Source organism: Gossypium raimondii, chromosome 6 (genome assembly GCF_025698545.1).
Source record: "Gossypium raimondii isolate GPD5lz chromosome 6, ASM2569854v1, whole genome shotgun sequence".
In the NCBI taxonomy this organism is placed as follows: domain Eukaryota; kingdom Viridiplantae; phylum Streptophyta; class Magnoliopsida; order Malvales; family Malvaceae; genus Gossypium; species Gossypium raimondii.
Genome location: NC_068570.1, coordinates 23,394,117 through 23,407,755, shown reverse-complemented (window position 1 = coordinate 23,407,755; position 13,639 = coordinate 23,394,117). Strand labels below are relative to the sequence as shown.

The 13,639-nt window shown below is 32.2% G+C and overlaps 1 long non-coding RNA gene across 7 annotated transcripts; it reads right to left on the bottom strand.

The window, feature by feature from the left end:
* Window positions 1-2,786: 2,786 nt before the first annotated feature.
* On the bottom strand, window positions 2,787-12,359 carry LOC105771609 (uncharacterized). Of its 7 annotated transcripts, none has more exons than XR_008196845.1 (11): window positions 11,939-12,359; window positions 11,759-11,842; window positions 11,122-11,467; window positions 9,727-10,878; window positions 9,082-9,393; window positions 8,792-8,846; window positions 7,456-8,574; window positions 6,960-7,413; window positions 4,370-4,472; window positions 4,122-4,222; window positions 2,787-3,068 (listed from the first exon to the last, which is right to left on the bottom strand). It is a non-coding gene; the product is annotated as an uncharacterized LOC105771609 (long non-coding RNA). The 7 variants fall into 7 exon arrangements; XR_008196848.1 differs by having other exon boundaries at window positions 6,960-8,005; window positions 8,454-8,574; XR_008196849.1 differs by having other exon boundaries at window positions 6,960-8,574; window positions 9,082-9,178; window positions 9,312-9,393.
* Between the last annotated feature and the right edge of the window lie 1,280 nt (window positions 12,360-13,639).

The window sequence follows — 13,639 nt, the reverse complement described above, 5'->3', positions numbered from 1 at the left end:
AAGGACTAAATTGTGAAAAGTTAAAATATTAGGGGTAAAATGGTAAGTTTGCATAAATATGAAATGTGGATTAAATTGGATACTAGAAGTGTTTAATTGATTGAAATTACCTATTGATTAAGATAAAACATGTTCAGAATTAGATCGTGGAAAAGTTAAAGCTTCAGATTAGTTTGATCTAATTTTTACGCTCTAGTTATTGAGGTAAGTTTGTATAAACGATAATCGTTTTAATGTTATCTAAATTGAATGTTTACTATGTTATTTTTAATGTAAATGGATCAATATATAAATGTATCAATGCTATGACGAATTGACGAATATCAAATCCCGGTTGAACCTTATGAATTCTTAGGATACAAATGACGTGTCATTAGGGATTTCATGTTTCGGGTGCTGGTCTTGAATGTCCTATCGTGTAGCTTACATTTTGACCCACAGATCGTGTGAGCATTGATGTAAAGGAAATGTTACAGTTATATGTAAAGGCACACTTCGTGTGAGCTTTCCCGCGTATCTGATAAAATTCTAGATGGTTCAATTGGTAAGAAATAGAAAAGAAATGGTAAGCATGCAAATGCAATGAATCATCACATTGTGGTATCATTATTGATTTAAAATGTTATATTTGTACATGGTAAACCACATATATTATGGTTGATTTCATATATATCATGAACAAGTATACTAACTTGTGAGTTTGCTGATGTTGTATAGGCTAATAATAAGCTTATGGCATTGGTTTTGGTTTATTATGGCATTGGTTTTGGTTTATACTTATTCTATGAATTGTATTATAGAAATGGTAAGTTATGTTTAAGGTTTATACGAGCTTACTAAGCACTCATTGCTTACGTATTTTATTTCCTTTGTTTTATAGATTATTGGAAGCTCGATTTCGTTAGAAGCTCGTCGAAGATCTATCACACTATCTAGTAGTCAATTCGGTAGTTTTTAAGCATTTTGACCAAGGTTTATAATGGCATGTATAGGTGTTTTGTAATGGTATTTTTGTGAATGTGTTAATGGTGTTTTGGCATGTATAAGTTTTGAAAGTTATGTTGATTTGGTACCATTTGGTGCTTTATCAAATTATGTCATTTTGGTTACTTTATTATTCATGTTTATAAGTCTTTTTATGGTATATTTTCAATTGCTTGAAAGTGGTAAATGCACTATGATTGGTAGGTGTTTGAATTAGGTATTTATGTTTGGTAAAATGACAAGTTTTGTTAGTTGATGTTTTGGTATATTGCGGTTCCTTTGAATGGCATATTGTTTAGGTGATTTAGGATGCTTGAAATGGTATGTTTATGAAAGTTTGAATGGTGTTTGTACCCTTTGAATGTGTGTTTAAATGGTTTGAAAAGTTATGCATGAAATGGTTTTGAAATGGCTTGATTTTAAGTAAATTTTGGGTTCACAAGACTTGGGACACGAGTGTGTGACACAGCTGTGTGAGGCACATGGCCTGGCAACACGGTCGTGTGTCATCAGAGAATTTTTAAGGGTTTAAGTCAGGGAGTTACACGGCTTAGCACACGGCCTGACACACGAGCATGTGAGGCAACTCAAAGAGTTACACGACCTAGCACATGGGCATGTGACATGATCATGTGACCTTACTTAGTGGGTTACACGGGCGGGGACACGAGCTGGGACACGGTCGTGTGTTCCTTGTTCGAAAGCTACATGGCCTGGGGTGATTCCGTATGGCTTGGTGACACAACCGTTTGACCCCTGTTTCCAATTTTTGCAACTTTTTCCTAAACTTTCCATTTTGTTTCAAATTAGTCCAGAATTGCTCCTAAGCTGTTTTTAGGGCTCGAGGGCTCGATTTAGGGATGATATGCATGTGAATGATTAGTTTATGATATTATTAACATGTTGAATATTATGATGTTTAAATGTTTTTGATTATACAGTAATGCTCCGTAACCCTAATCCAACGATGGAGACGGGTTATGGGTGTTATAGAGCGACTTCCAATTAATGATCAAATCATTGGTTCATCATGTGAAAGAAGGCATTTCTAACTTCACCAATAACTCTTTGAAGGCCTTGCCAGTTCGAGACACATTGGTTTGGGGCAAGATCATTTCTCTCTACCTCTTTGTTAATCGCTCTTCAGGAATCAATTAACATCAGTGATCTATAAGGAAATTTGAAGCTAATTCAAGTTAGAACTACATCACACTATCATAGACAATCGCGACATGTACGTTTTGACCCAATGCAAAGTTTCAGTTTAGTCCCAGAATCGATTAAACTCAAGGTTTGATACCACTAAATGAAACACCCCTCACTCGTACATAACGACTGTTACGAATGGGAGATGCATTCGAAGCATGTACAAGTAATATATCTTAAATTTATTTAAAAATTAAAAGTTTAAAACATTTTTATAAAATAATTAAAATATGTTTTAGAAAAATTAGAATATTTAAGAGAAATTTAAAAATCATTTAGAACTGATACGTAGTCAATTGGAGGTGGTTAAAACCTAAAACGGGCCCAAAAAAGTCAAAATAACTTAAAATAGCGCAATGCTAAAATAGGAGTGACGTTGCAGCGTGTCTGACTGAGTAAATGAGGTCGCAACAAGGAGAAATTTGAAGTCACAGTGTTAGGCTCCATATTCGAGATGCTGCATCTTCGTGTTCATTACGTGACTCATTGAGTTCACCCAAAAACACTTCAAAAGTTTTGCGAAGTCCCTGTATTCATCTTATGCATATAACCTACTTAAACAACCCTAAATTTTACATAGAAACTATTACAAACACTTGAAAATCACAACCAATGACCTTAAAAGTAAAGTATTCATACATATCATCGGTTAAACAAAAGAATGATAAGTTAGGGAAATAAAATGTTGGCTCTTAAGCTTAAATTTAAATAACCTTCAACACAAAGACCAAGTAATATGAAATTAACATATTTACTTATGTAGACACCTAGTACATGCCACAACTAAAAAGTACTTAACCTTCATACTCTTGTAGGTCTCGATGATAGTGTGATGTCCTAGATTGAGCTACGCTTCAATGTCTCTCTAGATCAACCCTCTACGTACACAAAAACAACAACACGTAAGCAAATAATGCTTAGTAAGTTCAAATGATTCATTATACTTACCTTGTTGGAGGTGAGCATACCAAATTCCATAAGAACATTAATACTTACAACAACATTCTCAACTACATTACGTAAGGCAAGTTAAGCATAAGAATTTATAATAATGTCAACTAACATATTTCGTATAGTACATATAACATGTTTAATTATATTCTTATCATCTCATGGAACACAAATATATATCATGGCAACACTTAATACTTTTAGCTTTTCTTTAAATTCCATAGCACAACCATTTCATATTCATTTTCTATAATCGAGTACTTATCTGTAAAAAGCTTTTTGCCCAATATAACCTAAGTAAAATGGACATGGACCTACGAGAATCCACCACCACACCAAGAATGCTCATAAGAGCATAGAACTACACTACACTAAGACACATAAGTGCAAAGCTTGAAGACATCATGTACATCCCTCAACCACACCAAGATAGTCTCCAAAGAGAGTGTACATTTGATGATTCGCAACAAATGCTAAACCATCACACATTTGATGATTCACAACAAATGCTAAACCATTGAATGACATGATATACGTTCAACTCCATAATAATACGTACATAAATACACATAGAAACCTAATTGGCATGTCAACCGTATCCTAACCTTTATACCAAGTTTATATGGGCACAAGAACCAAGTGCACATTTACCATTAAGTCTTATACTTTCATAAATACTCATGGCTTCCACTTTGCAAAACTCATTTGATTGCCTTATACTTTCAACACATAACATCATAAATCTAACATTTATTCACATTGTGAAAGTCACTCATACCATTTTACACATATAATATCCCATTTCAACTTTCTCATTATAACAATAAATTAATATTCCTTTTTAACAGACAACTATGATTTCATTCTACCTTGCTTATCATGTCAACGTTATTGATTTTATACTATATTCATATTCAATAAGTTAAAATAACTAGCACACACAACAAAGTGAAAGCATAATAAATTCCATGAGAACTTACCTTTCCCAAAAGCAATAAAAATGGATAGAGCCTTTTTGAAGGTCTTCAATCCACCACCTTCTCTTTCCCTTTGCTAGGACTATCTCTAGTAACTTCTTTCTCTTAAATTTCATACAAAACAACAATTTCCCCAATTTTCAAAATGTTACAATAGCATTAAATAACCATATTAATGGCTCAACAATTCATTGTAAAGCTTTTAAACATGTAATCAGATGATAAAATGCTAATAAACCATGAATCCTTACCAAAGCTCTTCCTTTCTTCTCAAGCTGAACCTTCATATGCTACAACCAAGCCTTAGATGTGTGGGTGATGAGTTTGGTGGAGAACCTTGGCTCTTTATAGTTTCTAAAGGATGATTTTGCAAGAAATCAAAGAAAAATGGTGGGAGATTGAAGTAAACATGGGTATAAAGTGAAGGATTTTAAAAATAATGGTTTTTTATTCTCATTTATTGCTAGTTGCACAAAGATGGTATGAGGGATCATTTCCCCCCTTTTTGTGTTTTATAATATTTAAAACATCAAGCTTTTTGGTCAACAAGTTAAAGGTTAATAAAAGGTGTGGTCCCAATGAAAATTTAAAGCTAAGTTCATGTTTAACCATCCAAAAAATTATCTCATCACTATATCTTTAATATTTAATCACATTTAGGTCTTAAATGACCAAAATACCCTCGATGGAAAACTTACAAGTTCTCCTATTGTCTCGTATTTTATCCAATCGAGCCCAAAACTCTAAAAATGTCTCAAAATGCATCCTAATGAACTCTCATGAATATAAAAATAACTTAAATCCATTAAAATTGAATTCCTCATCGAATACATGGACAAAACCATCAGAATGGTCCTGTATGGAATATTGGAAAATTTTAGAGCGTTATAAAAACACCTCTATACTTAAAGAAACATTAATTATACTCAAGGAAACTACTATGATATGTATAACCATCATGAGAAACATACTTAATTTGGATAGTAACTTATCAAAATAATAAAAAAATCATGCTTAGCATAGCAAAACACTTATAATGCCAATCACTATGAGTTTCATACTCAACCAAATCAATGCTCTAGGTAAAGCAAAACTATGAGCATAAATGTTCATCGATAGATGTCATGATCACCAATGACCCTTACCCTTAAGCCAAGTAGACAATAAAGTTAGGACAAATCCATCACAATTACAAGACTAAGAGTAATACAAAACTAAGGTATATGCATAAACCAAGGACCTTCTAGTACATGCCACTAGGAGCCAAAATTACAAATATAAGAATTTCCAACTTAAAGATGATAGCAATGGTGTGGGGTAGTGATTTGCAAGGTGAGTCAAGCTTCAAAATATTGATACCCAAGTGCAAAGACAATAGTGCGTGAAGCATAAAACTTAAATACTCATTATACTTAGCTCCAGAATAGAACATGCACACACACACACACACACACACACACACATAGTGTGCTCAGAAGAATCAGGATTGGATACTAGGGACTAACCAATCAACACACCATAGTGATAGTAACACATCGTAACGCTAATGTTCGAAGACCAGAATAGTACAACAATAGAATGCACCAAAGTGCTATGCCTGGAGGCTAAACCACGGTCAAAATCGTATCTCCTATCAGTTATAACCAGATATCCCTTATTGGCATACCAATCTTATGCTAACTACTTATCTAAGCTATTAGGGTCTTATTTCAATATTTCTAGAATATCAGTAACTTGTACCTCAGATTAAATTATAGTTTAAAAACAATATTTGTGGCAAAATACACTATAACTTAAATCAAGAGTTTCAGTCCTAATCGATTTGTAACACTATTTTGACATAGCCAAAATCTTAAATACATGTTTGAACCATATTTTAGAAAACATTTAAATATCAATATACAATATCATACTCATTATAATGTGGATTGTAACAACTCTAACCCATATCCATCACCAGAATAGGGTCACAGGAATGCTATAGCAAGTTAACAGAAATAAATAAGTAAAATCAGGATCATTTCAATATAATTTCTCCAATACCATAAAGTAATTGAATTATAATAATTTATTACATTTATGAGGCCTAAATCATGCTTTAGGGACTAAAGAATTAATATTAAAACCCTCAGAGACTAATTTGAAACAAATCAGAAAATTTCAAGAAAATATGAAAAATTTTGACAATAGGGGACACACGGCCGTGTAGCCAGGCAGTGTAACTTTCGAAGTTAGGACACAAGGTCGTGTCCTAGCCCGTGTAACTCACTGAGTTAGGTCACACGGCTATGTCATCGGCCGTGTGCTAGGCCATGTAACACACTGACTTAAATCACACGGCCGTGTGGCAGCCCATGTCCCAGGCCATGTGCACCTAAATGAACCTTAAAAATCAAGTTTACCATTTCAAGTTTTGTTGGACTTTAAGTAATCCATATACCAACTATTAGGGTCAATCAAAATGCCATTAAACAAGCTCAATTCATGCCAATTGAACCATCTTAAGTGCTTAACCAATGTACCCTCATTGGTACCACAAGTATACACACTTATACAACAATACAAATCATCAACCAAAACATAACAATTCACACAATTTAAAACTTCTAACCAATATGTCTATCATAGGCACCTCAATTCAAAACAATGCAAGATAACCTATTAATCAAACATATGCAATAAATTTGTACCAAAGACATCTTCCGTCATTCACATATATAACAAAAAGTTGTCTACTTGCACTTAAGGTAATGCTTTAAAAATATACATACCAAAACAAAAGTAATGATAAAACAAGCCTATTACATGCCATATAATCCAAAACAAATGTTCAAAAGTTACCGAAATCGGATGGATAGTGTGACTTGAGTGCTGGTCTGATCGTCCAACCTTCAAAAGTGTCTACAAGAAACATAAATTAACACAAGTAAGCTTATTGAAGCTTAGTAAGTTCGACGTATAGAAACAAGAAATCACTACACCAAAACAGGTTTTTAGCGGCGCTTTTTTAGGGCGCCGCTAATGACAGCGTCGCTAACTTTAGCGGCGTTTTTAGAAACAAACGCCGCCAAAGACCATGACCTTTAGCGGCGCTTTTCCTACAATCGCCTTTAAAAACCAAGACCTTTAGCGGCGCTTTTCCACAAACGCCGCTAAAGACCATGACCTTTAGCGGCGCTTTTTTCACAAACGCCGCTAAAGACCATGACCTTTAGCAGCGCTTTTCCCACAAACGCCATTAAAGACCATGACCTTTAGCAGCGCTTTTCCCACAAACGCCGCTAAAGACCATAACCTTTAGCGGCGCTTCTCGCAAAAACGCCGCTAAAGGCATAACCTTTAAAAATTTTTATTTTAATCAAATTATATTTATTCTTATGATAAATATTATATTATGTTTTATTTTCTAAATTTGAACTTTAAATATACTTTTAAGGATAAATAAAAAATATTATTTAAATTAAATTTTCTATGAAAATTTTAACTTTAAAACTAAATATAAAATTAATGAATTTAGTTTTAGAATTTAAAATAATAAATTAATAACACAATTAAAATCCAAAAGTTAGAACTCTTAAGTAAAAATAAAAATTTAGAATCAAAACTAAAATAAATAATACATATGCAAGGTAATAAAACATACAATGCATTTTCTTAATCAAGTAAATCTTGGTAATAAAAGATATAATACATTTATTTAATCAAGGAAATCTTGTAATGAACTCAAAGCAATAAGCGTGAAACTGAAAGCAGCAAAATTGTAATGAACTCAAAGCAATGAGCATCAGAATTGAGAAGAAAAAAAGAATCATGATACGCAAACGAGATCCAGAACTTCTATTCCTTTGGACGCCCACACTGGATAGTCCCCGCTTCAACGCCATTGGCTATCAGAGCCAAATAACAACAATAGCAGCAGCAAAATCACTCATCAAAAGGTGGAAAAAGGATAATTACAAGTTAACAGTGAGGAGATCGCATGAAACTGAAAGCAGCAGATCCGTATCGAAGCTAGTTGGAATGGAAATCCATGGGAAAGCAAGCATAGATTAAAACTTCATAGAACTTTCTCTAAAAACTTCATAGTAAACTGCATCAGTCTACTTTTTACTTTACTTGTACAACAATTACATGATATGCCAAAATAAAAAATATGGGTCTGCGCCACAGAATCCATAAAAAACTTCATAGAACTTTCTCTAAAATTTTACTTGCCAATGTTGTCAACCTTTTTTCAGGAATTTTGGAGTATGCAGAAACCAAATTTAGCTATCCCATTTTACAGTGAAAGCTAGGAACACACAAGAAACAGATGAAAAAGGATAAATCTAATACCCGTAAAGCATCAGTAACTTGGCGTCCTTGTAGCCCATCTTTTTGCAGAGACCATCTATTCTCAGCATTTTTCTTCTTTGAAAAACCCGTAAAATATGGGTTTTGGTGTTAAATAATGCGACTGCCATCAACATCAAGGTCGAAATTATAGCTTATTCTTCCATGTTAAGAAAAGTATGCTAAAAAATGAGGGTTAGAAAATAAAATAATGCCTGGTTTGAAACATACACCATTGATTGTATGAACATTAAGCAAAATAGCCAATTTAAATTCACTTAACAACATTAAGAAAAATAAGTCTGGTTGAAAGAAATGGAACCAGGAGAGAAGAGAGAAACCTGTTCAGCAATGCTAGCTGCCTCACCATAAGCATCTTGGATGTTCTTAGCAAGCCTATGAAGAAATATATTAGATATGCCTCTAGCAGCAACAATGAATGGACCAGTAGCTAGTGTTATGAGAACAATCTCCCAACAGTTGATAAAACCAATAATATGATCAAATTATAACCCTTTACATATGATCAAATTATAAATCAATATAAAGGAAAATTATGCTTTGGCCCCCTCAAAACAATGCAGAAAACAACTAACATAGAAGAGTTCCTACTTGCTAAGAAACACTATACCTGAAGGCTGAAGACAAGGTTTAGCATGGAGATAATTTTGCCTACGATCTGTCTGTAACTGTGGATTAAAATGTACCTTCTTGCTGACAGAATTTGGCTTAGAAAAAATTGCAATAGAAGAGAGGCAAAGAAACAGGACAAAAAGGAAATGGAAATGAGAAAACATACAAAACTTCAACCCACTAATTAGCTTCCAGGAAAAAAAGAAGGCCTCTATCAACTATTCTTACTCGGTAAAATGTAGTGCTTGTGATGTCTTGGGATAAATGCCAACAACTGCTGCTGCCTGATACCTTTTTTATCCGTGTATGTCTTAAAATGAAAACATGAGTATAGGTCTTAAAAAAATAATAAGATAAATAAATAAATATATTATAGTAAATATTATTTTTATATTTTGGATAAGTTAAAATATATAATATCAAGAAATAAAAATGCTATAATAATATTGGATGCGCATTACTTATCTTTTGAGTTGTTAACTATGAATTATCTTGCAACAAAATAAGGTCTGAAAAGGGCAGAGACACATTATACCTTCATATTTTATGATATATTAGACAGTAGAATTCATGCTTCAACTCTCCCCAGCACTTATATTAATTAAATCGAACTAAAAGTGATAAATAATTAATCCAAACATACCGCGGTTCCATTTTGCCTTGGATTTAAAGAATGCCTCATCCCTTTTGATACAGGCTGGGTGGTATGCCTTAGGACAGCCACTGTCACGTAAAATGATACAAATGCAAAAAAGAAAAAAATAATAAATAGATACAAGACAAACAAAAGAAGAGAAGATTAGTACTAAACCAACGTTCCCTTACCGAGAAGACATGATTTCTAATCTATGAATTAGTGCCACAAAATAAACAAAAAGATCAGCTGCACAGGCACAGAACTTGCGCATTTTTTAACTGCAATTAAATCCAGTTCCATTTTGCATGTATAAAAAGAAAATATAAGCTCAATGAGCCAAAAAAACTAATAAAATTTGAGCTCAACTTAACAAAAATCGAAGTGCAGCCAAACAATGACTCTAGTTCTGACCTTAATAATGGCCAACTAACTAAAACTTCCTTCATACCAAACAAAGACAGTATATCGATATTCTTCATACCAAAGCTTATCGGTTTAGGATCCCTGCAATTATTTTCATGTTCATTTCTTTTCAAAACAGTCACCCTTCATATGTATGAGTCAATCGATAAATGGTTCTATTAAATATACGTGGTTGACGAATGTATTCAAAAGTAATAAACAAAAAATAAGGGGCGAGAGCCTAATATACAAGTATTGTAGGAATCAACATGAAGAAAATAGCACATTAAGAAAAAAATGTAAACATCTGATCGAAAGAAATTGGATCGGCAAAGTGAGAGCACCTGATCAAATAAGATAACGAATTAAAGAGACTGAGACCTTTGCAGTCTTCCACACAAGATAAGAAGTATTATAACAATTCCAGTTATGAATGACAAAAAATGAGATCGAAAAAGATAAGGCAAATCACAAATTCCAGAAGCTATTTGTTAACTGCGGTGCAAGGGATAGCATGATGAAAGATAAAAAAATATAGAAAAATACTACACAGAAAATAAATAAATTGCTGATCAACAAAAACTTGCAAAATTAAAAATTAAGCCACTTTCAATAATTCAATTAAAGTTCTAAAATATCCAATTTACCTTGGTGCATAATTCTAAAAAGAGGTATCGCAGAATAATCAACCTCTGTAAATGCAATGAATTTGCCATCAAGTGACCACCAAAACCCAGTTTTTCTATCCATCTCTTCCTGCAAGCAATCAAATTCCCCAAATATGAAGGAGAGAAATCTATATGCACGATACAACAATTAAATGGGGGAAAAATGAAGTTTGGCATCATTGAAGATTTATGGCATTGGATGTACACCTCGCAAAGAACTGTAACTTCTATTTGCTCTCAAAAGCAGTAATCAGTTCCAAACTCATACAAACCAGTGACTAATTTATATAAATATGTGAAAAAAAGTAAGGAAATTGAAAGAAATTCTCACCTGAGCTATATATTCAGCAAGTCCATGAGTCTGCAATTCATTAAAAATATTGTCATATTCAAGACAAGGGGGTAAAAATCTAATTTGCCACGCACACAGTATATTGAAACCAGGTAAAAATCAAACAGTTAGAGCCTATTGCATTTGATATTATTCATTAAATAATTTTTATAAAAGGGTTTGCGTAATGGTCAAGGGTTTGCGTAGCAGGGCTGTCAGTCACGGGCATATCGTGCAGGGATAGTGATCTTGATCGTTTCAAATTCGTCTTCTTTTCCTTACTCTCGTCAACAGATTGCATTACAAATTGAACTCCTATTGATTCCAATGACAACAGAACATGAACCTTTATGCAAAGATAAAAAAAAGAAACTATTTAAGAAATGAAGTAAAATCATCAACACGAATTCAAGATAGTAAAGTTCCTTCCAATTCAACAATTAAGCTAATTGAGTTCAAGTTATTCTAAAATCTTCTTTCAATTTGATAAAAGTTTGCAAATAACACATTCTGAAAATTGAATTCGTTATTTTATCAAAACCAGAAACGGCCTCATTTCAAAATTCATTTCTATAGTTTTCTCGGCAACCAAGCAAGAATTAATTTTGAAAAAAAAAACAATTAAGAAAGCCATTACCTGCGGTGGATCCGATCATAGTCTACTGAACTGCACCGAATCCACACTTTTTTCTGTGAAAACTAAATCTTCCTTTCCTTTTCACTTTAACCATAAAACCAAACTCAAATTAAAAAGCAACATGGAAAAAAAAGTTGACTTTTTTTTCTTTTTCCAGAAAGAATAAGAGTGGAATATTACCTGTAAAATAAGCAGAACTGATGATCGGCCATAAAAAATAATTTTTTTCCCTAAATTAAAGAAAATTTAGATTAAGATTGAAAGAAGGTAAAGGAATCAATGGAGTTGGATTGAGTAAACAAAAAGAAAATCTTGAGAAAGGGCACGTTGTGGGCATCGACCGATATCAAATGCTAGGTTAAGAGTGGGAAAAATAATGCAAGTTTCATGCCCTCCTATTGACAACCCTTCCACTCGGGACCTTTCAATTTCCAATCCCTTTTTTCTCTTTTTCTCATCGTTTCCTTGGTTTTCTGGTTCTGGGTTCTTTGATTTTGATTTTCCCTAGAGTTGAATAAGCTTCTGGTTTTCTTTATTGGATGTGAGAAATAAGGGATTTTAGGGAGGAAAGTTGGGATTTCAGGGGGAGGGGGAGGGAATTTTATAAAATGGCGCTAGTTTTTTAAAAGAAAATTTTTTGTGGCGTTTTTTTTTATGAAAACGTCTCTATTGCTTATCTATTGCGACGTTTATTATAAAAATGTCACAAAAAATTATTTTATTTGGAATAAAACGACACTGTTTTACTATATAAAATGGCGCTATTTTTTAAAATAAAATTATTTTTTGTGGCGTTTTTTAAAAAAGCGCCGCTATTGCTTAACTTTTTCTATTTGCAAAAAATTATTTTATTTGGAATGAAACGACCTTTGTTTTGCTTATGCTAAAAGGCGTTATTTTTTAAAGTAAAATTATTTTTGTATGCGTTTTTATAAAACGCGCTATTCAAAAAATTATTTCATTTGGAATAAAATAACACTGCTTTTGCTATGCTAAAATCTTTTATTTTGTCTATTAAAATTATTAGTTAAATTGAATTTTTATTTCATTTATTATTATTTTTATAAATTGAATTTTATGAAAAATTAAGTACTCTCAAAATAAATATCGTATATTTTAATAAGAAAACAATGATTAAATGGTCGTAATTAATTATTAAGTTAGAATTATCCAATGTAAGTAATTAATCTCTTACATATCAAATTTCTATTAATGATTGAGACCTTAATAATGATTTTATATTATTCATTTCGATCTAATCTCCATTTTATTAGAGATATTTCTTCCTAACTAAAATATAATTATTTTGCTATATGTTTGATGTGGAATGATTTTAGTTTTGTATTTTATTTTTATTTGTTATAATTTGGTCCTATATATCCAAAATAGATAGTTACCTATCCGTATCAATTTGTTACATTTTTTATTAATTTTTTTAAATCCAATATTTAAATATATCAAATGGTTTACATTAAATATTTTTTAGTCATAAACACCGCTAATGTTACTTTTTTCGGCGTTTACAGAAGAAAAGCCACTAATAAATTAAATTCTTGTAATGAAACGACACCGTTTTGAAAAATTCTAATACATATTAGCGGCGCTTTTGCTATAAACGCCACCAAAGCTCGTATATTTTATAATTTTTTATATTCAATTATTGTATATTGCATATCAATTTTAAATTAATAATCTTTACAATTTATTATTATCTCTTTTACAATTATATAAGAACTTATTTAGTATATAAATTTAAAAAATACTAATTAATCTAAACCTTAAACCCTAACCCGACCTTGAATCTCTAAACCCTAAATCACTAACTCTTAACCCCAAACCCCTAACCATTAACCCCTAAACCTTATTCAATATATAAATTAA